Below are 22,352 nucleotides of genomic sequence, written 5' to 3' on the forward strand. Positions count from 1 at the left end.
CTTGCCACAAGCTGTCTGACGGTGTCCTTTCCTTTACAAGGGCAGGTACCTGTAACAGGGTTGGCCAGTGGATCTGGCGCTGCCTGCCTATCTCTGTAGCAACCATGGGGCCGTACGCTTTCTTGCCTTGCCTGCTGTAAAATGAATTATAGCTGAGCAACAATGGAAAGGAAAACCTGCAGGACCTGATTCACCCTCTTTTCACTCTCAGTGAGAAGCTTACATTTTACAAGGCTTGGGGAATCAAGGGAGAATCATGAAATTGTGCCAAACCACCAGAATGAAGTTGTAATGCTCTGGTTTGGCATAAAGTTGAAGAAACCTCCCCATGGGCGCATTGGGTAGATGTAGGATTGAAGGATTGGTCAACCAGGCCCTGTAGATGTTTACTCTAGATGGTGACACATGCTTGCCGGGCTTCTCCCTAGGTTGAGAGGATGAAGTGTCAGCTCTGCTGGCCTGGTAGGGCTTGTACAATGCCAAGCAGCTCCTTGCGGGCTCTGCTTGGCTTCCTTTGTGGCAGCTCCTGCTGGCTGGCCATGTGCTGAGGCCCAGGGAGGTGTGTGGCACCAGGGATGTCCACCCTGCCCAGCTGCTTGGGGGGAAGGCGCTGCTTGGCCGACGGAGGGGAGGTCATTGATTCCTCCCACTGGGCTGTGTCAGTGAGGCTACCCACAAGGGCAGAAAATGAGGGTGATGCTCATCCCACTTAACTAGGGGGGGTGGTGGTTGAAAGCCCACCAGGACTTTCAAACCTGCTGCACTGTGATTGCTCTAAGTGACTGGAGTATGTCTCTTAGCAATCGAATATTTGCCTGAAAACAACAGTGAGCCCCTGGCTCTGTCCAGTTGTCCCAGCACCTGTGGAGCCTCTTTTCCCACCCCTTCTCTGTGATGCTGCAGAGGCATGCTTGTTTGTAAGTAGATGACTTCATCGGTCAAGTTACACTTACAGCTTTCTGCATTAGCTTAGACTGTTGTCAGTGTTTGGGATTTGTAATTTGCTTTACAAATCTCAGTTTGATCCTAGAAACGATATGCAACACGAGATGCTAAAAACTCTGAAAGAAAGTCTTTGAAGATAATTACAGCTACCTTACCACAAAGACGCTCTGAGGGTTATGAGGAAAAAAAAATCCCTATTAATGCAGAGTTAAGATGACCCAGTTGTAGCAGAGACCTTTCCAAGTGGAAAATTCAAACCCAGGAAATACAGAATCAAGGTACATGCCAATAAAACATTAACTCTGCCCCCCTGGAGCTGGCAGTGCTCACTGGGAATTATCTGCAACCACTCCAGCTGCAGTCACTGTATTAGCTGGAGCAGTATTGAATGGTGGGAGGATTAGCGGGAGTTTGGCAGAGCTTGGAGGATAACAAGAAAAAATTTCAGGGTGGGAGAGAGGAGAAGCTGAATGCCCATACCTGTGTGTGTATATGCATACATAAAGGGAAACAGCACCTATGTGCCAGGGGGAACTTGGGAATTTCACTGCAGCACTGAGATGCAGCAAAGAGACAAAAACCTAGCAATGGAGATTTGGCAGCAAGGCATAAGGGAATATTGACTTAGGGGTTTAGTGCTGGGCTGAGGTGCTGCTGTAGGCTATGTAGCTGGGCATGGGGTAGATGTGTGCAGCTTCTGTTTGGTCCAGCACACCTACAGCACAGGTAGCATTAGCAGAAGGAAGGTATCAGGTGCTGTCCCATGATGGTCATCAGTCTTTTCCTTTCCTTGCATCTACGAAGTGTGTTATTGGGGAATTGAGGTCAGGGAACAATTGTACAGCTGAATTTTCTTATTTCCAAAGGACTGCTTATCCAGAGTGGTACGTATTACTGGGCAGCCCGGGCGTTCTGATAGCAAAGATAGTTAGTGAAATCCCTAGGTTTGTTCAATAGTAATAGCAATTTTTTGTTGTTGTTGTTGAAAATAGTGATGACTTCAACTACTTAAGTTAACATATAGGTTTTTACTCAATATCACTAAAGAGGAAATCAGAAGTCTTATGATTAAGTGGTTGTGTTCTTTTTTTTGTGTAATGAAATAAATTTTGTTCCTGTGGATTGGAAGTTATAGTCATGTGGGCTAGCAGAAGAGGAAGGGAATTCAAACCTGTGGTCTGTCTCTCCAGGTCTTCAGTGCTTTCTTTTGTGGTGGCTGTAACAGCTTGAAGCTTGCAACAGCTGGCTGATACATCTTTGTTTCCGCCCCCACCCCTGCATTTCCGGCAAGATGTAAAACTGGCCTGTGTCTTTGGCCCAGTCCATTTCCCATGCCCTTAAAGCATTAGTACCTCAGGAGCTGTATATTAAGCTCCTCTGTGATTCTTTTCTAAGCTGGGTTTTTGGAGCTGACCTGGGGCTGGGTCCTGGCCCCTGTGTTGTCCCAGCACAGGTCGAAGAGCCAGGGCTCCAGGTCCGAGCACGTAACCCCCATCCCGCTGGAGTTCAAGTTTGGAGCGAGCTAGAGGCACTTGCAGATGGGTGCAGTATGTGTTAAACATCTTCCTGGCAGGCAAGAAGGGTCTGGGTGCACTAGAGTCCACGATGCCCTTGCTTGGAGGCCGTTCTGGGCAGCCTTCAGGCGGGTGAGGGTTGCAGTGAGGTCCTGGTAGCGATGCTGGCACAGCCCCCTCCCGGGGTAGGGTTGGACCTGGGAGGTTTAAGCCCCAGGCTGTGTGTCTCAGAGAGGCATCTTGAGTCGCCTTTTCTCAAAAGCCCCTGATTTCGGATGACAAACAGGCCTTTTTGAGGCACAGCGAATTTGTAGGTAGTCTAAGTTGGCAGGGATTTTAGACTTCTTTGAAGACTCAACCTTTTAACAGGAAAGGCCTCTTAGCCTTTGTGAGAGCTAAACTGGCCCTCTGCTACAACAGATACACCCAAACATCTTCTCTTACATTTTGTTTTAAGGATACCCACAATATTAGGAAAATGTCGCAATGAAACACTACTGTTATTTCAAGAAGTAGCTAAAAAAGCCTCTGGGAGAGAAGTGACTTATTAACAAGTCACGGGACTTTGGTACGCCTCAGGCAGCATTTTCAACCTATTGCTCTCCAAATCAGTCGCTATAATTATATCACTTTCCAAACAGAAAAGAACAACGTGGGAAATTCATCTAATGTAATATCATAGGTCTGAGCCTTGGAGCAGAACAAAATGGGTTATTGAAACATAATAATAAAATAGGTGTGACTGCAGAACAGCAGGTCAAAGCAAACTCTCAGATGAGTAATTAATTCTTACTATCCTACTTGTTCTATTTCATCTTTAGGTATTTAATTATACAGTTTTCCTTTCCTCTTGTCCTAACATGCACCACAAGGCAATTTTTTTTCCTTGAGCCTTGGAAACAGTAAAACTTGAGTGCTTTATTAGAGCTACTCTCCTAAAAATAAAACTTTGAAAGGCCTGAGCAGTGGTAGGACCAGACTTTGTAATTACTGCTCTGTCTAGAGGGTACAAGATGGATGAGGGTGTCCTTGTGCTGGGTGCTGTACCCTATGTGTTAAGGCAGGAACTTAAAAGCAGCAGAGCACTGAAGAAAACCATGATCTTCTGCACAACTTGCAGCCCTTGCTCGAAGTTAAACCCATACTTTGAACTGGGTTGAGAGCAAGTTGCCTTGACATGGTCCCTATCTGGGGATGAGAAACTAACTTTTTTTGCAAGGATGTGTGCTGGATAAAAGTAGTAAATGCTGCCCCTGGGTTACTAGCCTGGAAAAACAAGACCCAAGTGCTTTCTTCAAAAAAAAAACAAACCCCACAACCATTCCCTGCCCGTTTAGGTGCTTACAATGTTCCTGTCATTTTAGTCTTCAAACGCCTACTATTCTAGCGACTCAGCTGATAGCACTGTGGAAAGTAAATCTCTCTCAAGCATTTTCCTCCCTCTGGGTAATAGCTAATCTAATAATAGTTTGACTCCTACCACCACAATAGCTCTCTTTAGCCTCCTCCCACTACACATCTTATAAAGATATTGTCTCCTCCGTGGTGATCCAAAACTCCTTGAAAGTAGCGTAATGGTACTGAATTGGGGCCCTGCGCTGCTTATCTCTCACCTTACAGACCTTTACAGGCTTAAATGTTTCTTGGATTTGACTTTAAAAATCCAACAAAAACAACCAACCAACCCTCCCCAACAATGCATGCCCCTCTCAGTTTTTGTTATTTTTCCCCCCTTTTGTGTTAATGTTTTCCTTGTTAGTGTTTCTGCACGAGATCCTTTTATTTATTTATTTAGTGCTTTTACATCAGCCCTAAATGATCTTCCTATTCGTACAGGAAGCTGGCAGCAGCCAGTCTGCAGCCTTTGGATAGCCAACTAATTAAGGGGAAAGCAGGTGTGGATGAATCTATTGAGTCTATAAATAAATGCCAAAAATTTAAGTTATTGGTCTGTGAGTGTTAGCAGGTGGAGCACTGTTTTATACTTTCAATGGAGAGAAAAAGAAGGGTTAGATGAAATTATTATTATTATTATTTTCGTGATTTAAACCTCTTCGGAAATACAGTATGTCTGTTCTTTAAAACAAAACAAAAAGTCATTGTCTTGTACAAGGTTAGTCTTGAAGACAAATAAAGGTAGTGCAGGGGCTCTTACTTTCATTGACCTGAGCTGAGTGATGAACTGGATGGTCTGCAAAGAAATAATTCATATTCTTAGGCTGTGTCAGAAACGTAACTCACAAGTGACTACAGATGTTAGTGCCTATTGTTCCTTTGTGGTTCTGTTTATTTATAAACTTTCCCTGCCTTCCATCAAATGCTCAAAATGTTCTAATCTGCAAAAAAGCCTCTTCCCTCAGTGCTAAACACGATCTATTGAACGAAGTATTATGCAAGGGAGTTTGTGTCTAAGAATATATTCTCTCCTCACACTGATTTCTCCTCCTCCCCAATTTCTGTACTGGCTTTCTTCCTTTGTGCTGGATTTAGTAATTTATTCAAACACTTCTAACCAGGGGGCGTTTTTCACCAGGGTGCAGTGGCAAGAGACCACAAAAGCATTTCACAACACATGCAAAATACATTAAAACACTTTCAGGGTAGTATAATGTGTAATAAGATAATGTTAGAATAAAAACATGTAGAACAGCCACCTACTTACTTGACTGGTTTCATTAATTTTGATCTGACTGATATAAAAGTCTAGTTCATGGACATGTATTAATCTTTTATAGGCTGTGTATAAATTTAAATGCAAGCAATAAATGAATGCTTACACTAAAGCTTGCATGTGTCAATCTGGGAAAGGCAGGGTGAGAGGAAAAACCCAGTATTCAAAACATACACATTGTTTACATTTTAAAACTCTGGGAGCATCTGGCCAGGCTAACAGGTGTTAATCTGGAGTCATAAGAAAGGGGACTTGTGGTCTGAGGCTTTTTGGAGGCACTACTGGTTTTAGGGACTTACTTTCTGAATATGCATCTTGAAACCAGAATGGGACTTTTTTTGCCTTTCCTTTTCTTTTCTCCCCCTTAAATGCTTAAAGATGGGGGAAAGAAAGAGTTTTCTAGGTCAGATTGATCCTTATGGATTGCCTTTTAGTTCCGAGTCCAATTCTCAAGGCACTCAACCACAATGTGGCCGTGCACGTGAGACCTCTTCTCTGCCTGCCAAGGTATAGGATGCTCTGGCTTGGAAAGGGGAATGTTTGTAACTTGCCTTTTGCCCCTGGTTCCTCTTCGTACAGATAATGAGGTATTCGCTAGAGCAGGGACTGGGATTGGGTACTCAGCCTTCCTAGCTAAGTGTACTAATCAGTGTCTCTTTTTCTGTCTCTTAATGAATCCATACATATTCATTGAGAAGTAGAACAGCTCCAATAGGAGAAACTCAAGGAAAAACTCTTTCTCAGAATACCCTGCAGCCTACCTGATGGTTTTAACTTTCTCCTGATGGTTAGAGACCATGGCTTAATTTCTTTGAATCAGGTGGAGGGAAGAAAAAAGCTCTTTTGCCTCTAGGATGAATCGTCTGGCCACTAGACCATTGCAGGCAAGGAGAATGGTCTTCTTCTGGAGGGTGTCTGTGTGTTGATCCTTACTTCTTACGTTCTTTTATTATGAGTGCCTTAAATACAAGCTTTTTCAAATTGGAGTTGAAGAGAAAGTTTGTTTACTAAGTAAATCTAAATTTTAAAACCTGTTTTAAATCAAATCTAAATATTTCCTTTCTTTAAACCACAGCAGCAATATATTTTTGGTTTGATAGAGGAATATGAAATCAATCATTGACATCATTTTATTGAGGTGCTTTTTAAAGCACTTGGACCCTATATGCTTTCCTATTTCATCCTCAGGAACACTTATGTTTTGTCACTAGAACAAAAAATAATGATACTAGTAATAATAAAAATGACTGGAAGATAAGTGGGTAAGCATTGGCTGAGAGTACCGACAGAACCCATCCTGCTGGAGAAAGCTGGCTGTGAAATGGGTGCTAAAAATAAACCTCAACTTTAAAAGTCAGTTCTCACAGACCTGGGTCCTGCTTCTCTGTGTAACGTAATTTGCCACAATCTGTGGGCTGATGTTGCAGTAAATTAGGTTCCTGATACTTACTGTTAATGAGTCACTGAATAAATACATCTGTATAAATTAGCCCACAATTTGCCTGTTGCAAAAATAAACAGTTTTGATTTCCTGTGTGAACAGCATGGCAAGCGTTGTACATGTGTAGTTTTGCTAAATACTGCAGATGTTAACTTGTGGAAAGAGAAAGCGGTCATGAACAGGTACGTGAGTGGTGTGTGGTGGGATGGAGAGGTTCAGCCCTTGTGCCACATCCCACTAAGTCGGAATGGGGCCGTGTGAGGCAGCGCAGGGGGGGTAGTCTACGGATGTGGAGAATCAAGAGCTCCAAGGCTGTAGCGCTGTCATCTTGTTTTAGACTGGGTGTCCTCTGCGTCAGCCTGAACGAGAACAGCAGCAATAAATCGTGTACCAAACAGCAATGTTCAAGATGTTATTTGTGTTTTTGTAGCACGGGGCTCGGGCCTCATGGCACCAGATGCTCTGTAAGACCAAAGTAGGAAATGTTCCACTCTTGGAGTATTTTACAGTTCAAGTCTGAGAAGACATAATAACACTTGGAAGGAAGACAATGAAACCAGCAATGAGGGCTTAGGTTTATATAGGCCAGATATTTGCACAGTCACAGTAGATGACTAGGCTTCTCTTGTGTATTTTTCATCTCCAAATAGGGTGGTCTAAGTGCTTTACAAGTTACTAGTCTGAAAAAGACTCGGCTACTCCTTTTTCAGTAAAAACACCTCCACTCCTATGCAGTGCCTTCAGTTGGAGTTATGTGGAAACAGAAACGAGTTCAATTCTCAGTCCTCGTGAGCTGGGTAGTGCATTTAGCTGTGGAGCTATATGATGTCAGTCTCCCTGAAATGGCTGTCTCTCTTAAGCACTGGGTCATTTCCAAGGGTTGCAAAGAGTTGCCGGTCTGCTGGTGCTAGACATGTGACCTTATTGAAATGTCTCCTTTAATATCTAGAGGCTGCGATATGTCACACTGATACGTGTTTTTACCTTAACACTCACTCAACAGCAGCTCTGTGATGTGACAGTGCTTTTCTAATGCGTAGACATCCAAGGAGATGGATGCCTGTGTAATGCTACTTCTGTTTGCCTAGCTGGTCTGATAAAATTAATATCCTCCCACAAAGTCATTATGTGAGTGGCTTATGATGGCATGTGGGAGTATGAACTTCAGTGCTTATTCTACCCAAAGTATGCATATCCCACGGATGACCTGTTGCAGGCATTTATTCTGGAAATGACTGTACGTAGCGTGCAAAAAAGAATGAGTTGCGTGTTGTGTTTGGTCACAAGCAACGGAGTCTGCAGAGGGGCTAGGACGAACTTGAAGGAAAAGGTACTCAGGCTCTGCCTGAGGCTGGAGCATGAGCAGGGGAAATTGTCAATGCAATAAACCCAAAAAATACTTAGCAATTTTTAGGGTCATTTTGGTGGCTTCTCTGGGTTGGAGATGCCTTGAAAAGCACCTGGCAAATCTTTCTGTCTAGTCAATACTATTCCGTATGGGTTGCATTTGCTAGGCAAAAAAATGTGACATTTTTATGCAGCCAATTTCAGTCTCTCCTTCCATCAGGCATGGTCCTTGTTTGTCGGCATACAACGCTGTGGTTCCTCATTCACTTTGTGTCTCAGTACACTACATGCAGCTGGTCAACCTGATTCGGGATTTGTTGGCTGGCTGCCAGCCCAGGGAGCATGTGAGCCCTGATAGAGAATGCACATGTCGGGATCCACCAACGATAGAGAACCAACCATACCTGCTAATTTTCTTCTCTCTGTGTGTGTATCTTGTGTGCTGTGGGAGGAGAAAGTCAAAAGACATACAGAAAGCACAGAATGAGTTAATAAGCCAACTATGCAGTGGCAAACCATAATCTGACCAGGAGAAAACATGAAGAACAGGGCTGTTTAAGCTTGACTTTTAAAATAAAAATAATAAAAAAATGCTTCTATGAAAGGCTATTTTATAATGAAACTATAATTACAAAGCTGTTTATTGTGCACATGTGGGTGCACATATACACATGTGGGCACATATGTACCTGCACATTGCGCATAAGTACCTGACCGAAGTCAATTTGATTCTGCAGAATGGTGTGCAAGCTTGTACTGGCTGAGGGATTTGTAAACTCTTTCATATTGCACAAAAAATATTTGCAGAAGTTATCTGTTGCCCAGCAAGGTTAATGTCTCTAGGATCATGTTCTGGTCAAGGGGAAGAGAGGAGCTCTCCCCAGGTGCAATCTAGAGCAGCAGTGGTGGACTTTTTTTGGGGTAATTTCCCTATGGGAGTTTTTCTCTTGACAGAGAGCGTCAAGGCTGCTGTGAGCCTGAGTGAATATCCTTCACAAGGAGATGTCAACTAGGAGAGGGCAAGTTGTCGAGGGTTTTTTTTGTTTGTCTTTTCTTGTCCTTTTTTTTTTTTGAGAGAAGCATCTTTAAAGTTAAGCTTCTAAACTCCTACTTCAGCATTGAAACCAGATGCCTGGGTTTTAGCAAGAGCAGGGGGGTCCCAGCTCTCTGCCCAGGCACCAGCAGCAGGACCCGGAGGGGCTGCTCTGCTTGCTGTAGGGCGATCGGGGTTCCTGGGGCTGCACCGTGCTTGCTTCCCCCTCGATCCACTTTAAGCTTTGGCTCTGTTTCACAACTCTTCATGGAAATAACTCCCCGTTCTGGGAGGGGCTCGATTTCTTTCTCAAATTATAATGCAATCCAGACATGAATTGGCAGAAATGTCATGAGACTCCTTATTCTTGCTTATTTCCAGTGTGAATGCGCTCAAAATATCCTGAGAAAGGCAGCCTTGGTATTTTTTCTGATGAACTGACACTGACCTGATAGTTTATTGCGGTTTCTTCCCCAAAAGTTGGTTATATAGGAAAGAAACTGAAGGATCCCTTTCCCATCCCTAGCTTGTTTTCCAGCTGTACTACTAATAAAACCTATTATTTTTCTACACTGTATTTTAATAATTGTTGATCCATCAAAATACTTACAGTTCAACACCACCTTTAAGCATATGCTTAAATGTTAACTTAAAACCCATTTACCTTTGAACTCTGTGCATTTCAGGAGGCTTAGTGTACCAGGTAGGAGGGGACAAATGGTTTAATATAGTCCACTGAGTACAAATTCAAAGGGGGACCTTCTTACCTCAATATATGGGCAGCCTAGGATGACTTACCTCCTTCAGGGTTGGCACCTAAATTTACTGCCCAGAGTTGGGCAGAGTGAATAGCTGCCATTATTATGTTTGTGCCTTGAGACAGCAGGACTCCTCTTTCTCTGCCTCCCTGTTTCCTCAAGTCGCTGATAGCAATTCCTGATATATCCTGAATGATGGAAGGAGAGAAGGTGTTTCACGGGCTTTTCCCAGTTTTGTTCCTGTATGCAAAGGGGACTACTGATGTGGCACAAGAAGAGCCACTGGGTAAAAGACTCTGTGGATGGGCTGGGGTCAAGTACCATGTTCTCTGAATCCTCTAACAGTTGGGCGACATGAGTGCCTGACTTAGTGAGCGCTGCTGTTGTGGCTGTACAGGGATAGAGAGGGACCTTAACACAGATCTTGGTCCCCACTGTGCGTATTCTGCCCATTTTTTGTGTGGGGAAAGGCTAATCTTGACTTGTCTGCTTAATCTAGACAAACTTCCCTAAGAAAGAGATCCCCTCTCATGAAAGCCAACATGGAGATTCAGGAAAGAAGATGACATTACTTCTTCATATGTCTTTCCAACATAGCAATGAATGGGTACAGCAAGGTAGGTGCAAGCGATTTAGCTAAAGTCTCACGGGAGAGCTATAGTGGAGCTAAGAACAAACCCGTTCTTCAGCCCCACAGCACTGACCTCCTTGTGGGCTCCTTTTTATTTTGATCCTTGAACCAGAATGGCAGCATTTCACACCACATATGTGCATAATTTTTCAGAAGATGTAAGGTATGAGGCACTGGAGGGCTGGATCTGCTGATTTTTTTCCAGCTGGTTGTTGTTGGGCTAGTTCCCCTCCTCCAGGGCCCTCTGTGGTTTCTGGACCTCAGTCCTCAGCACCCGACCACCGAGACACCAGGACAGATGGGATCATAGGTGCTGCTCAGAGAGGAGCTGGGGAAGAATCTTTGTTCCAGTTTCTACCTCTGCCAAACACTTCTCAATGGCAGTGGCACGTGTGTCACCAAAGAGGGCTGAGATGCTTCTTCCATGGAGGAAAGTGTGGGAGAGAAGCAGGTGAGCCTTATCAGGCTGGTTTTGGGTTAGTGGCTGAGTTGAGCTAATAGTTCATATATGCCTCATATAAAGTCAAATGTGTCGCTCAGTCAAGCACATCACTTTATTTTTAAAATAAGCTCAGCTTAGATGTGTCAGTAATACCTGGCAATGCTTCTTCACAAGAGAGTTGAACTGCTGCATACTTGTCGGAAAGGCAAGAAACAGAGCAAGTACCAAAGCTGCAAAAGCACTCTACTGGTAAAATATCACAGCATGACAGGCACATCGCAAATCAATACTACAGAAGAGTTTGAAATACAGTGTGTAGAAATATTTACAGACCATGGAGATTCAGAAATATTACTGGCATGGTTCGGGGAATCAATACATGAGGGTAATTACAAAATGCTGCCGCCTTCTGAGACAAAAAATACAGGTCCTCATCCTACCTTAATAGCAGTTAACATGGACCTTTATAGAGTTTCATTGAAACCAATGGAAAGTTCAAGGGGTTTCTGTTCCTCCGCTGAGTTATCTAACTGGACCCAGTATTAGATAATAGAAATGGGTCCCTTACTTCCAGCTATTTTAAGGAAAAAAAGAAAAAAATCCTGGAAAGCAGGAAAACTCTGAAATGATAAATAATTGGAGAAAGAAATGTTTAAAGTGCAGAAAACTTAAGATAAAAATTCAAAAAACAGTTCCCTGAGTTTTCATCTAGCTCCAGATTTTATTCTGGAAATGTAGGGATCAAAATGAAGCACATAATTTAGGAATTCTTTTTTCTTTGGATTTCTGTAGGTGTGATTTAGTTTACTTTGTGCTAAAGCAGATGTAGGTAGGATAATACTTCTGGCAGTATTTCATATAGCCTCTGTTCATAGTTGCTGAGTGGATTTTTTTTTTTTCCTGATTTATTACTGAGGTGTAAGTTAATATGTGGCCTGTCAAATATGTTGGAAAGACCCTATTTAACTCTCGGGAAGGAGAAGGCACCTCATCCGTGCAGTAAACTTACAAGCAGGATGGAGCCGGAGGCAGACTGGCCTTGGCTGCTTTGATTGCCAAACTCTTCCAAACTGGGCAGTAACGTGGTCTGTGGTTTCTGCCTGGTTCGGTGCAGCCTGCAGAGGTCAGGAACCATTGAGCCATCTCTGGTCCAACAGACACACAGAACATAACGAAGAACTCATTTGTGCCTCTTCTCCCTACTCCAGAAAATTCAAACCAGCAGAAGATGACCTTGACATCTCTGCTGAGATAAGCAAAGACAGGTTTTAGCCAGTATACATCAGAAAGTAACGTTTATTGAGAAGATTAGCCTAAGCTTAATAAAGGCTTCCTGGCATCTTCAGCCTTCATGGCAGACAGTGCTCTTGTGATGAAGCTGTGCCATTAAGCCAAGAGGGAAATTGGGTATCCATTTCTGCAAGTGCTTCTAACCCCACAAAGGTGCTGGGGGAACGCAATGTTGCCATGTGCGCTGTGGGCCCATGCCATGAGACATAAGGAAAGGTCTCTGGGTGCTTCCAGGAGATGTGGTGGCAGTAATTCCCATGGTGGCAGGATGCTCAGAGAAACTTCTCCCAGCAGAGCCGTCACTCTGGCACTCGACCATCTGACCTACCAGCTCGTGCACTGATACTGATCCAAATGGTGCCTCAGCAGAGCGTTTTGAAGGGAAACGATCTCCAGAGGGTGGAAAAGCCAAAGCTGTATGGTGGACAGCCTTAGAAGAGAGGTGTTGAGTTGCAGGCATGTGTTGCACCAGGTCTGTTTAGATGCTAGTTGAACTAAGAGAAGTTACAGCTGAACCTGTGGGTTTGGAAGCAGCCAAGGAGGAAGAGCCAAAAAATCTGGAGGCAGCACAAGCTGAGTTTCTGCTAGCACCAGAGACCAGTCGACCCAGCCCAAGCATATTGTTACTGTTTTATTAAAAGGGTTGATTTGGAGAATGTTGTGTTTGCAATTCAGCATCATGCCTCGGAGCCTTGATTTCAAGCCTTTATTTATATGCTTAATTGTTGCTATGGAAATTCAATATTTAAAGAGGTAATTATTGCTGATCTTGTTGCATGTGTCCATTTCTGATGTCCAGCTGTTAGCTCTTTAGCTCCAGTCTAGCAGATTAATTACTACTATTGATTACTTTGAGCTACTCTCTTCACACCTGCAGTCTGTGTAATTAGCCGGTGGCCTCCTCTGAAAATTAGGAGCAGTTTCATTTTGGCACCTTGCCATTTCTCAGCCATGTGCATTACACTGATGAACAAAAGCAAATCTATTTTAAATAGAGATATCTGGGCAATGAACTCTTTGTATTTTTGAACTATCTGTGGAGAACTCAACTTACTCTATGTTAGCAAATATTGCAAACCATTGGAAGACCACTGGTAGTAAAAAAATAAATAAATTCCAAAACACTGGCATTTGCTCTGACAGCCCACCAGTCAGTAAATGCTGTTCTAGCTTTTTGAAGTTCATTTTCCATAGTGATTTTTGCACTAAATGGGACCCAACCATCTGAGCAGAATCACTTCTTCTCTGAACCTGCTTTCCTGAGGTGAAGTTGTGCTTTCATAGAATCATAGAATGGTTTGGGTTGGAAGGGACCTCAAAGATCATCTAGTTCCAACCCCTTGCCACGGGCAGGGACACCCTCCACTAGACCAGGTTGCCCAAAGCCCCATCCAACCTGGCCTTGAACACTTCCAGGGAGGGGGCATCCACAGCTTCTCTGGGCAACCTGTGCCAGTGCCTCACCACCCTCACAGTAAAGAGTTTTTTTCTAACATTTAATCTAAATCGACCCTCCTTCAGCTTAAGGCCATTACCCCTTGTCCTATCGCTGCCCTTGTAAACGGTCCCTCTCCAGCTCTCCTGTAGGCCCCTGGTGTGTGTGTGAGACATTTCCTGATATTCTTCCTAGATACCACTGGGGCACATCAGAGGAACCTTAAGTAGGAGGGTACATCTCTACCCAGGAGACCCTCATCCATCCTCTCCCTTTCCAAGCACTGTGCTTGTGTCTGGCCATTTACTGTTTTCCAGTGGTCACCCAAGGACTGTGGTCCTTCTCAGGAAGACAAGTCTGTGCTGAATTCTCCCCCTTTGAACACCACAGAGGCAAAGACCAAGGATTTGTAGGCTTTGTTTTAAGAAATAAAATACACTTATTTTGCCACTGAGGTCATAGCTTCCTCCTCTCAAAAAAGAAACCTTTTCTTTATGTAAGCTGGGTTGCTAAGCGTAGGTCATGCTAACATTGTGTGATTTCAACATAAGCAGTGTGCTGGGAGGGGGAGAGAGCAGGAGGTGAACTCTGTCTTTGCTGTCTCTGGGCGAGCATCCAGTCTAGATTTATAGCAGACCAAGGACAGTCCAAAAGCACAATACGGGTGGCCTGTGAACCGAAGTGTGCTGAAATGCAGTGTTCAGGAACTAACTTTCATATTAATGCTGCATGACTGGACTCTCTCCACATATCAGCAATTTAACATGCCGTGGTTCAGGGTGGTGAGTCTCCAGAGTCGAGGTGGCAATGAAAGCGATCTCTGCTTCATGGGTCTAACGCCACCCTGAAAGTTGTTGTGAAGTTCAGGGGAAAAGAAGGAATTATCTCCTTTCTGGTTGGGTAAAGTAGTTGCTTTAGACTGTTTGGTACAGCACCGGCCTCCAGACCAGAAGGTATAGCACCGGCCTCTAGACCAGAAGGTCCCCAGCTGGAATCTCATCACCGCCACTGTTTCTAGATTAAATTCTAAATTGTGTACTGTCATTTGGAGGCCTTCTGTGCAGGGTCTCACTGAGTCACCAGTTATTAGGAATGCCTCCTATTATCGCAGCCTTAAAAGCTATTTGAACAGAAGCCTAATGTGACTGTGATTTCCAAGGACCATTTGCTGTTATTGCAGCTCTGCTTTGCTGTGAGTGAGAGAAACAAACCAAAGTTGCTTTCAGATCACATGAAAGGGAGGGACAGGGAAGCAGTGGAGCTGGAGTGACATTCAGCTGCCAAGAAATGTAAATTCACCAAAAAGAAACAATCTTTTTATTAACTAGAGTGGGATCCTTTCTACTGCAAGAAAGCAAACAGGTTAATTTTCTTCAAGCAGATACATTTTCAGGATTTTGTAATTCTTCTCATTTTTCTAAGTAGCTGCAAAACATAGTTGCTGAAGAAGTATGCAGAGCCTATACGCTGCCCTACCCCATGGTCCAGAGGGGTTTCCTCCTCTGTAGAAGAGGAGGACATAGCCGAAAGGCGAATGTCTGCTCTCTGTGAGAGGAAGGCAGTAACATGTGTGCACAAAATGGGAAACTACAAACATAAATATTATCGTGAAGGCACGCAGATGTACGTGAGAAGTCTATATAATGTGAGAGAGTTTGGACTCTGAACGATACAGTTTAGAGGCTGGAGTTCAGAGCAGTCTTGATTCTGCTTTCTTGCTGACTGTTTATCAGACTACTTAGTCCTAAGTTCCCTCCATAAAATGAAAGTGGAATTTTGCCCCAAGAAGGGCTGATTAAGGTACTAGGAAAACAGGTCTTTCTTAAAGAATTTTAGAAGTTCATGTGCTGTGAACAGCTTGCTCCTGCTTAGGAGGACTGATGTGAAATGGCATTGGTCCACTACAGCTAGCGGTGCTAGCTTCAACACTGGTTGAATATATGGCCAAATATTTGTATTAGTCCTGGTAATACAGTTGTATACACAATTCAGCCCTGGCTCTCCCTTATCTAGCCTAGCGCTGGGGTGTTTGGCAAGGATGAAGGGCTACATCAGAGACTCTATTTAGAGCATGAGGTGCCAGACATCATCTTCGTATCAGATGGTCTGCAGCCAGCCACGCTCGCAAAGAAGGACAGACGGCTGGCGAGGGAGAAGACAACTGAAAGCTGGGACCATTAGAGGAAGGCAGAGGTGCTGCCAGCTATTTGCTTTCCCTGTTCCCAGCTGGATATATCCCATTTAAGATGCTGCTGTACTGTCTCTACCAAAAAGATTAGTAAATTGGGAAGGGAGCACAACTAGCTGTGGGGTAAAGAATAGGTGGCCAGGCAGAAGAGAGAGCAAATGTGTTTATGCATCCATGTTATGTGTCCAAGCACTCACAGCACTTCAGCATGGCACAGGCTGAAGCATGGGGATGCTTTCATGGCTGGCTTACCATACTTGGAAATCTGTGAAATTTAGGGCTGAAGTTTCAAAGATTTCAAAGTGGCCAAAATCCCACCTACTGCAGCAGAGGTCACAGTCTCTGGCCAGCGCAAGGTGCAGAAAGGCCATTCCTGCCGTGATTGTCTCCTGGGATCTAAGAGCAGCAACTGATCCAATTCTGTGGAGAATTAGCAAGCCAGCCTGGAAAAAATCAGTCCTGCATGTACAATGGAGCCACCTGGGCACCAGCTGCCTGTGTGTTTTAAACCACCTTGAGGCATTGCTTTTACCTAACTGAGATCGAGCCTGGAACAACTTGCTCCAACCCACACAAAGAGCTGGATCTCATGGCTTGGGGGTGCAGGTGGGGTGGTTGTCCCCATATTGATGGCGAGGCAGACCTACCAGACTTAACGGGTCTGTGTCCATGGTCAGGGCCAGTGTGCTAGTGGAAGTGGTGACAAGCTGGAATACTTCTGGGGCAACCGCTTTACTCCTGGAGAAAGGTAAGGCCACTGGTAATGCCCCTCAGGGGTTGCTGGTAAAAGAATAAGTTCTCTACCTACAGGCTGTGACTAAATCTGTGATTAAAGGTAATGAGTGTCTGACCCTGAAATTCTTAAAATAAGTTTGCTCAGTAAACCATTCAAAGGTGCCTACTGGCATTATCAAAAACGTCTGAGGGCCCAGTTCAGGAGGATCTGAATATGGGCACTTTTGGTGATGGCTGCCTGTATCATTCTGCTGTCTGTATCTTTAGGTGTGTAAACAGTTTGATGTGTTGCCATGTTTAGAGTGTGTTAAAGGTGTGACTTGAACAGCCTATCACCCTTTCTGAGGGGTTTCATCATTCAATTTTGCATTATTGCTGCAGCTTTCTTCGTCCTTTTACAAGATTGTGAGGTACTACCTCCTGCCACCGTATACTTATGTAGGTCTCAGCGCAGCTGGTTCAGACTGAAGTCATCCCAAAATAAAATGCAAGTAGTAAACAGGAATAAGTGCGTGAGATAAGTATGCGATGGCAAAAGTGAGATGCTCACAGCTGGGCAAATTGTGTATCAGAGGTCTTTAGATTTGAAATGCCATTTATTTTTGACTGTTTGTCTCAGTGCAGTGACTTTGTTGATGTTTTCATAACAGAAAGTTCCAGCTTTAGATATAGAAACAATTTCAGTAGAGAATGAAAAAGAATTAAAATGATCAAAAAAGCAAAAGAAAATTTGTTGATTTTTCTTCACGATTCTGACTTTTTTGATTTTGACTTTTATCTTTACTGAAGTCAGGAGCATTTATTAATTCTCAATTATATAGAATTATGCTGAAAATTGAAAGCAGGAGAGGGACTTCTTGCAAGGACATGAATGGCTTTAAGCTGAAGGAGGGTCAATTTAGATTAGATATTAGGAAGAAATTCTTTGCTGTGAGGGTGGTGAAGCACTGGCACAGGTTGCCCAGAGAAGTTGTGGATGCCCCCTCCCTGGAAGTGTTCAAGGCCAGGTTGGATGGGGCTTTGGGCAACGTGGTCTAGTGGAGGGTGTCCCTGCCCATGGCAGGGGGTTTGGAACTAGATGATCTTTGAGGTCCCTTCCAACCCAAACCATTCTATGATTCTATATGCCAGGTGTTGTGTTTGGCCTTTGGCATCAGCCTATGCAACCATCACTGACTTCACCTGAAGCTGTGCGAAAGTGCTGCACTCTGTCATATTTTCCTTCCCCGGGATTGAAGTTGTTTGAATTGCTATGTGTGTGATCCTTCTCCTACCTAATGACATGCAGTGGTTGCACTTTGTCTTTTGTCAGTGTGGAGTTTTCATTTAGACAGTTACAGCTGTGAGCTTCTGTTGAGCTCTGATGGTGGTTTTTTCACTAGTCCCATAAAAATCTGTTGCCATTGCTAGAAAGGACACATCTGGGAGTGCAAAGCACTCAGGCTTTAAGCTCTGATCTGCATTCGAGGTGCTTGTTATGTCCTGCTTCTCTGACACCAGCTCAGGAAACCCTACCAACCTGCTGCCTATAGGAACGGGCTGAAGGAGCCGATGGCACGCTCTGCACCAGGCTGCTCCTGCTACATTCCATCTGCCTCGCTTAGCTGGAGCATTTATTGTCGAAAGCCCTCCTGACAGGAATCATTCCAGCTGTAATGAAATATCCACAGAGATTAATATGGTATTTGTTACCAAAATGTATCCCAAAACCACAGTAGTGACTTCTGTGTCCTAATTGTCCCGCATCTGCTTCCAGCTTCAGATTATTACCTCTTAGGTAGAGGGGCTGATTAACCAAACCGTCTCTTGGTGTCCGTTGCTTACTAATGTGGCTTCTGCATTGTTCATGAGCTAAGGAAATAGCACGGTGCTATAAGGATCCTAGGAAACTCAGGACAATCTGGGTTCTTTATGAAAGTAGATGTCTTCAGTAGGCATTTGAAATCCTTGTACTATCTCTTGATATAAAATCCTTTTCTTGAGAGCACTTATTTTATGGCTCACACTTTCTCCTCTCTGAATGTAAATACATGTACATATGTATGCATGTGTCTGTGTGTGTGCATGACATATATGAGAGATTTTTGTCCCTAAATAGGGAAAACATGAGTTGGTGTGTGTTTTCATGAGCCTGTGTGTCCCATCCACAGTATCAGCTCTCACCCTAATGAGCTGAAGCTACATTAGCAAAATCCCAGGCAAATAAATTGACTTTAACCTTGGTTTGATGATCCTACTAAGACATTCAATTAATTCTATTTTGCTACAAGCTAATTTATGACTTTGTATTTATTCCAAAAAAAATGTTGAATGTACAAATCAGTAGGAGACAAGGTAATGAATTATTCTACCTTCCTTCATGCTCTTGTCTTCACACTTCACTTCTATAAGAATGGAAGAGGAAATATGAAAGAAATGTCTTTTGATGTATGAAATGTGGGTATTTTCTCATACTGAGCTGTATCTAACTGGTGTAAACACATAATCAAGCCCTCTAGGAGATGCTAATTAGTGCAGTAAATGTTAGTTTATTAATTGCCATTACGTTTCTCTTTGTTTCACCAGTGAATGTGTCTTTTCAGGAGAACAGATTTGATATGGTGTGTCTGTAGAATTTGTTTGTGTTCATGGCAAATGAAGACAAGTAGCCTAGCAAAGCTGTGATGAATTAACAGCAGTCCGTGCGATCAACGTTTCTGTAACGGAGTCCACAAAGTGCATGGGCTTCTGTGTGATCTGAGAAGAAAAACAACACAAAACAAAAAGCCCCAGAGGATTTGATAACAATTTTCTGCTCCATCTCTCTACTTGGTGTGTTTTTAATGAGCTCTCCAAAAGCACAGGTAGTAAAACTTTCCCTTTTTGATGTGGCAGAATACACTGCCAAGACATACTGCAGGAGAGGTACTTCAAAGGCAAACAGCCAGCGAATACAATTACATTAGGTGAGGCTGCTGGGTATAATTGAGTTCCTCCCATCCTTGGAAAGTGATAGAAGACAGTCCCTTAACAATTCCCTCTTCCTGCTCCTCCAGCTTGTTATTACAAATCAATACTTTCCCTGTGATGTTCGCATTTGTAAACTATACCATTATCACACACTACGTCGCCTGAGTCAGGTACTGTGAGCCAAAATTATGCCTACTGGTAAAAAATAAGGGATGAAGTGAGTGCTCCCCCAGTACGCAGCAGCAGCATGGGCTGTGGAGAGGGCAGAAGAAGCATCCAGTGGTCTGCCAGCCTGGAAGCCATCCCTTCACCCCCATGGAGGCTGCCAATAATTGCTGGAAATGTTCGTGCAGGGAGGTGCCGGTGCTTCTGGGAAGCAGCAGAGCGGGTTGTGCGTATCGAAGCAGCTCAGTGTCCCAGGAGGACCAAGGTGGGAAGCGACTTTGCTGGGGGTGGATCTCTAGAGTATGGTTTGACCAAGCTCTGAGGACCTACTTTTAGACTTGGTATGGGAAGAAAAGCTTTGCATGGGAGGGGGAGGAGGTTGTTTCCTTCTGCGTGGAATGTGAACTTTTGGTGTGTTTTCATGGACTTTGTTTAAAACACACCAAAACTCAGCTGTCTTTTCATATTCCTTCCCCTGTAGAATCAGCTCTACAAAGCCTTACAATATGAAACAATGAATGTCTTTCGCCCAGACATTTGAAAATGCTTTGTCATTGTTTTCATCAATTATTTGCCTAGACTGGCGTTAGGAGGCCACTGAAAATCTGAGGCTGGAATGCTCATTTGATCTTTATCCTTGAGAGCAAGGTTGCTTTGCGATGTCTTTGAATAGTTGGAGTCCCTAATCCTGTTCAGGACAGCTTCCAGTTTCCATTCTTATATAAATAATGACTATCCCATATCACAAACTTCCAACTTGGACTTCTCTGGATGTTTGTTCAAGAAGCAGGATCCTTCTTGCCTCTTTCCACTAAGGCACACATCTTGCCTCTGCGCTTCATTTACTGCAGACGTCAAAGGCAGGCATGGCTGACTCTCTTCTGGGACTCTGCATGGCAACAGTGGGTGTTGCTGCTGCAGGTCTTAATTAGTATTAAGTCATTGATTTATTTTCTGGTGATAAATAATCATAACTAGTATATAAATATGTAGTTCTGCTCTGATTGGAGCACTGAATTAGAAGGTTCTGTCCAAATGTTTGCACGATGAATGAAAAGAAAAAAATATATTGGAGCACCTTTCATTTTCCAGATTGCGAAGATTTTAAAAAAATTGCAAATGTTGTGTTTAGTGTATTGCTTCAGCACAGCTTGTGCAAAATTCTACCTTATTAGTGAGGGGGCTTTTTGCTGTACTCCGGTAGCAGAAGCATGATGGAGGATGGACCTAGCTTAGAAATTTGCTAGAAATCTGGAGACAGAAACTGGCGTGTCCTCCGAGACACGCTCCATATATGCAGAATCTATCTGAATAAATGAACCCCTTACTTAACTGGGAACGTACTGTATATTCCATCTGCAGACTGAATGATTGCTCCATTTCAAGCCTCCTGACTCCCATGGAGCCATCTGGTACACGCTAGTTTGTACGAATAGGTGAGGATTCCTGCTAACACAACAGCCTTCAACTAGGCAGAGTGCTGATATTTAGCACTCTGCTTCACATCTGCGCGCAAAGCCGTAACAAAAACCCCAACACTTTCCGTGTTTAATATTTAAATGAACCTTCCTTTTTTTCCTGGAAAGCCAGTTGGGACAGGAACAATTAATGCAATTACATCAGAAATTGGGTTGAGCTATTAATACATCCAACTAAGCAGAGATTTCATGTTACGTGGCATTGTGAATTTTTTTCACCCGTTGCTTGCTTAGGGCTGAGCGGGGAGGAGGGTAGAAGAGGGGGAGAAGGTATATGTCATATAGATATTTTCATATCATTTTGAGATATCATCAGAAAATTAAGCTAATGGATAAAATTCATGTCTGTAAGCAGCAGCGGGCTGGTCATACGACTTATCAATAGGTATGTAAAGGTTGTGTCGTTTTTGGCTGCCCTGCTATGTCCGAGATGTCCATATGGGATTGGCAGTCAGTGGCACAGCACCACAAAGAATATAGGGGAGAAAGGGCAGTGGGCTAAAAACCAAAGGCTGCCTGTGTACTCACACTGTTTTATTCTCTGGCACCCAGATCCAAGATATATTTGACACCTAACACATAGCCAGAGACACCTGTGTGCTCTCTAGCAATTTAAAAAGCATAAAGTGACACTAGATCCCCCTTCCCCCCCAGACACAGTGCAGGAGCCTGGAGAGGAAGGAGGTCAGGAGGACTTTCCAGCTGCTGCGTGGGACGTGCTGCTGCCCTGGGCTGGACAGTGGTGGCCCTCGTGCCTCTGGAGCCTGTAGGGAGCTCTCGGCTCAGAAAAGTCCCACTAGGTCTTGCTCTCCTGAGACATTTTGCAGAGTACAGGTTACTTAAGACTTTTGCTTGGTCCAGGATGAGACTTGCATCTGTAGCAGACACCTGTCTGGTTTTGGTTTGACCAAATTTATTTATGCATGTAGGTATTTGACATAATGTTGGATCTTTCCAACAAAACTATATTTTTTTTTCAGCCATTAAAGCTAGCTCTAGCTTCTGATGCTTCCTGATGGGAGTCAGTGAATGGTGCAGAGACTTGTGTTTTCTCATAATGTGGTATGTGGTTTACCAGTGCAGGTTTTGGTCTGTGTAAATTCTTGCGATTTACCATCAGTGCAATCTCACTTTGTTTTAGTAAATGTTGCCCCTCAGACATGGGATCGCTTACAAACTGGGATCTGTGCTCACATGTCTATTGCAAAATACAGCCTGCTAAAAACAGCTGTAAGGAGCTCCCTTTGTCTGGTTGGGGTTCTTCACTTAAGTGCTTGTGGTGCCTGATTAAATTAGTAATCAGAGTCATGCTATTTTGTGACTCTGAGAG

At 43.7% G+C, this 22,352-nt stretch overlaps 1 long non-coding RNA gene across 8 annotated transcripts in view; it reads left to right on the forward strand.

Moving 5' to 3' along the window:
* LOC142600468 (uncharacterized) overlaps window positions 1-22,352 on the forward strand; it is a 56,264-nt gene that overhangs the window by 4,986 nt on the left and 28,926 nt on the right. Inside the window, exon 1 of one of the 8 annotated variants that reach the window (XR_012833964.1) lies at window positions 6,668-6,753. The exons of the other annotated variants lie outside the window; for them this stretch is intronic. This is a non-coding gene — a long non-coding RNA (uncharacterized LOC142600468). Of the gene's footprint in view, window positions 1-6,667; window positions 6,754-22,352 lie in introns of those variants that run through there. 8 annotated transcript variants of the gene reach the window in all.

Source organism: Balearica regulorum, chromosome 2 (assembly GCF_011004875.1).
Source record: "Balearica regulorum gibbericeps isolate bBalReg1 chromosome 2, bBalReg1.pri, whole genome shotgun sequence".
Lineage (NCBI taxonomy): Eukaryota > Metazoa > Chordata > Aves > Gruiformes > Gruidae > Balearica > Balearica regulorum.